This window comes from Periplaneta americana, chromosome 1 (genome assembly GCF_040183065.1).
Source record: "Periplaneta americana isolate PAMFEO1 chromosome 1, P.americana_PAMFEO1_priV1, whole genome shotgun sequence".
NCBI lineage: Eukaryota > Metazoa > Arthropoda > Insecta > Blattodea > Blattidae > Periplaneta > Periplaneta americana.
Genome location: NC_091117.1, coordinates 222944833 through 222950102, shown reverse-complemented (window position 1 = coordinate 222950102; position 5270 = coordinate 222944833).

Sequence of the window (5270 nt, the reverse complement as noted above, 5' to 3'; positions counted from 1 at the left end):
TTAGTTATACAATAATGTAATTTCACCACACAAAAAGAAAAACAATAGGCATGGGTGCAAATAGCCATTGATGCTGACGCGCCCTTCAAATTTCACTATCTATCTATCTCAGAAGGAAGCTATAAGGAAAGGTTTAGAGAAAAGGAGTGTGTAGGTGTCATACTTTGGTGAGTAACAGGCTTCAATACATAACGGACATAAGTCACTTTAGAGGAAGAAGTGGCCCAAGTACGCTAATACCACGACACCTCTTCTTCAGTCTGGCTTCTTTTGTGATGTTACTTGCTTCGACCTCCGCTTTCTGGACACGCTGATGTCGATCTTCAACAATGCTGTCCTCATGTTCCTCCCAGATCCAACGTCGATATTTTCTAGTACATCAAGTTTTGCAGCTTAACAAATATTTGTATATCGCGAACTTGAAGTCACGGTTCCGTTCGTTCACTTCGCGCTGTGTGATATCTTATTCATCCGAAATGAGAAGCCAGTTTTTATGATACTTGGTTTATTTTCAATCCTGAATAGCCGGTTCTAAAATGTACAATTCCCTTAGACTGTCAGCTAAGTGCTTAGTCAGGGTTTGAACCCAAGACTTGAGACGTGAAGCCTGCTGGTCAGTTATTATAACTTCGACGACAGCTAAACGAAAGAGAGTGAGTGGCTGAAAACCTCAGTTTTATTGAATTCTTCCAGGCTTGGGTCACGTGTCAATTCTGGTGTCATACTTACGTGGTCTGACAGAATGACGTTGCATATTGACAGTCATGGCCCCGTGATGTGGTATCATCCTATATGAGTCCAGCTAGGGTGAACTGTGACTCGTACCCTCGTGAGGCGATAAGATGCATGACTTAAAAGTCATGAGTTATTTTCTTAGTGATAAATCCCAGACTATATGTCTGGCCAGAATGATTCTTACTCGTGTATTATAATGATATTAATATTAAATTATTAGAACCCTAGGTTTTGGGCCTCTGGGGCTCGTAGCTCGACCACTGGGGTCGGGATACATAACTCATTCACTCTGCTTATTGCCCCTTATTGTATGACAGCACAGCATCTCTTACTGCAATCTTCAAGGTATCTAATCTCACAAAAAAAGCTGTTTTAGGCACACGGGTCCAAATTAAATTATTAAAACTCTCATTTGCATTCCGCATGCGCCCATGCAAACACTTCTTGGGAAAGTTTTTATTACTCAAGTCTCTAAAAATGGGTTTCATCAGATTTATTACAGTTTGTGGTAGAGAGTGCTTATGTTCATAAATCTCCCAGACACTTCGGCTCTTCGATATCTGCACCATGAATCAGCACCCGCTGGACACAGACCATGTTGTGGTGTTTCATCTGAGGAGAGCTTGTGAAAGTAGGTGGCCCACACTGCTTTCCTCATGGAACTAAGGTCATGACTAGGGACCGGATTTTTATGTAATATCAAAGTTTGAAATATGTACATATTTATGTAAGAAAAATAAGCTGAATATGTACCAAAATATGTAAAATCTTGAAAATATTTAATATCAATATCTGGCAGGTATAGGATAGGTAAGACTCTCCAGTTGTGATTTCATAGAGCATCCGACTTTTTTACCGCATACCTGACACATTGCAATTTTTCCATCTGTAGTGAAACCTTCGTCCATCCCAATCCATGATTTTATTTTTGTTGTTAGGATTGAAGATACAGGGGCCTTTTTAGTTAGTTAAAGCAGTAGATAAACTCACTTGCACTTTATACTGTAAGTACTAAAACTAGAGAACTGAGTGAAATGAATGACACAACAGTACTGCAAACACTTTCGCTTTACTGGATTAGGAGAAAATAAGAGGAGATGTGGGACACATGCATTTTAGCTGCTCCCTGTAAGAAACAAAGTATCTACCAAAACCTCAAACTATAGGCATTTACAAACTGTTGTTTGCCTGGAACTAAAGACGTTATGTTTCGTGCCGAAATATATTTTTTCTTGGGTAGGTAAAAAGGCTTTTTAAAGTAGTGTATTTCAAATTGTAAACTTCCCTAACGGAAGTTTTTTTTTTTTTTTCCTTTTAGAGAAGTAAAAATGAATAAAACCCTAAATATGTAGATTTATGTAATATCAAGCCATAATATGTATTGTGGGGTAAATATGTAAAAATATATAGTATCAAATTTTAATATATTAATGGTAATTACAAGATTCGCAAAGATTTGTTATTTATATACGGTTAGGTTGAAAGGAATATAATATGTAATTACATAAAAATTCGGTCCCTATTCATGACAATTATTATGGATTGCCAGTCCATAATGTCGCTGGATGTTATCAATTTCAGTGCCTGTCAGTCGACCTTTCCCTGACAGCACCTTGCCATCTGAGAGCTTCTTTCCTTTCGATTCGTTCACAAGCCTCCGTAGTCTTGCTCCCATTCTCTTTTGCATATGCCGTATACATTCTGCCTTCTCTATTTTTATATCACCATAGGGCTTGGCTTCATTCATAACAAGGTGAACCTTGGAGTCACCATCCCTTAGGAATTCAACATATCGTGGACTACGTGCATGCTCAGATCTGCTTAATATCTCTACTGCTCCCTTAGCTTCCATCCCTCCACTAGGGCCAGCATAGTTAGCATGGCATTTATGGGCACCTACTTTCAATTTACACTTGGAGCAATATTTGGTGAGGCATTCGACATCTATTACTATACCTGTGGCTACTGATGTGGCTGTCACTACACCACTAAGTGATGTACGTCCTCTTCGTTGCCGGGTACCATCAACAGCAACAGCAATGTCTGTGGAACCATGAATTTCCACAGTTTCTTTAGCAGCATTCATCATCGATGCTGTACTAATTTCTTTTATAGCCCTGTTGAGCATGCTGCTGTAATTTTGAAAAACTGCAGGTGGAAGTAGTAGGTTTAAGAAATGTTGTCCATGAAACTATCATAAACTGTAGGAAAAGTCAGCATTTAGTTATATTGATCCATTTAAGAGATATTAGCTTTTGTATTTAATTCATTTATTTGACAGTATGTCCCATTACATTTGTTGTAATATTACATGTTGAATCTTTCTTAAAAACAATATTATTTAGAATGAATACAATGAGCTATATAATACAATATTTTTAAACAAGAAGGCACGTAAAATATTAGATATTAGCTTGTAACTCTTTATGTGCGCCATCTTGTATAATAAGAATTTGAACAAAACATATTAAAGATTACATTTATGCTTAAAAAAATTGCCTTAAAATGTCATTTTTTAACCATTGTGTCCCCTTAATGCTGTTGATGTAACATGTACCAATGTTACAAAAAATGTACAAATGAAATCAATTGAGTTAAAATTTTGACAAATATTCTCATACCCAAGTGCATTGCTAGAACATTCCAGCGCCATAATCTGGATCTTCTGTGTCCTCCTGGCTTTTCTTCTTGTTCCTTTCCAATTTTCTTTCTTTTTTTTGTCATTTCCTTCATTTCTGCGTTTTTTATGCGAAGAGTCCAATTCCTTCAAGATGGTTATGGTGTTCAAGTGGTTCAATCCACAACTTTTATAAGACTTTCACTCTTCCAATATTTCCATCATTGAATGATATATGAGATCTGTTAGTCCTAATCTAAGTGTATTGACACTAACAAAGACTTTTGGGGGTCCTGCACCACAGGACATGGTTAAATGCTTCGTTTGTATTTTGAGTCTTACCGTGCAAACATTTTTTTAGCAACTCTGGATGGGATAAGTCTCTATATATTGGTATTATGGCAAGGATGACAGGTTCTGGTAAACCATGCTGTTTATAATCAGGTTCCTTTCTATTATATTTGCACCACGAATTGTCACCTTTAGGACACAGGCCATGTTGGGTATGATCGTCAGTGGAGAGTTTGTGAAAATATGTAACCCATACTGTATTCCTCATATCCTGTAGACTATCCAAATTATTTCTTATGGCTTGACCATAGTAATTTTGTAATTTATTATGCCATCTGTAAGTCTCTTTGATCCCCCCCAACACCTTTGCCGTCTGAAAGTTTCTTCTCCACTAAATCTTTCTTGAGTGTACGAAGTCTGGAACGTGTACACTTCTGTACATGTCCAATGCACTCCAGTTTCTCCACAGTACAGTCCCTGTATGGTTTACTTTCCAAAACTTTTACAAAACCCTTATTGTCTCCATCATCTAAGCACTGTTTGTGTTTTACACCACAAGTCTGGTTGAAATGTTGAAAAATACGTACAGCTCTCTCTGCCTCCATCCCACCACTGCTTCTGTCAAAATTTTTTACACAACCTTCATAAGCCCCTAACTTTTTGCATGTATGACAATATTTTGATAGCAATTCTGAATTTAAAACTTTGCCTGTATGAACTGAAGTAGCTACCACAATTCCACGGTTTGACGTATGGCCTTTCTTATGGCATGTCCTATTTCTTGCAACTGGACTCTTGTCATTACCGTCATTGCATTGCAATGCTTCCTTGCATGCTTCTAACGTACTATCCTTTGAGACACTTCTTGAATATGTTCAATCACCTTATGAAATTTTGAATGAGGCTTAGGCAAATTTATCATGGCACACAATAATCCACCAGCAGCCTTTTCCAATACAGCGTAACCCATATATGAATCTTGTATTCACTTCATATCCAATAGAGGTAACTTTTGATATTTGAAAAGTGCCCTCCTTTCTGCACACACTATTACTAATGATGTACCAAGTCCTTTTCGTTTCTTTGTCTTCTTGAATTCACAGAATCACAATCACAGTATTTACATCTTGTTGAGATAATGCTTTTGACATCAGTTCCAAATCCACTATTAGGGGAGACTAGGGAGACTTGAGCACATTTTCAGATTTATAATTTTTTGGCTTTCATAACACTACTCTGTAACATACTGCCTTCTCAGCACATTTTCAACTTATTTTGAAGTCAGTAGTAAGCAGGCCTTCATTTATGGTTCAAAATATGGATTTTTGAATTTCTGGTGTTTATTAGTGCTTCAAGTGCCCTGAATGCGAATATGCAGTTTATAATCGATTTGGACCAAAATTGGACGACTAATGAACATATAATTGACTGCATGTCATTTTCTGACCACGCCCACTTTTGCAGACATTAATGTTTTTCTCTGTATTTCCGAAACTGTTGAAGATAATTTTATGAACTAACTCTTGTTTGTTGCAGGTTTGTCTTGGGGTATTTTCGTTATTAGGTATATGTCATCTGCAAATATTAAAATATTACTTTTTTTGTGGTGGAATCTGCGATAGATCCA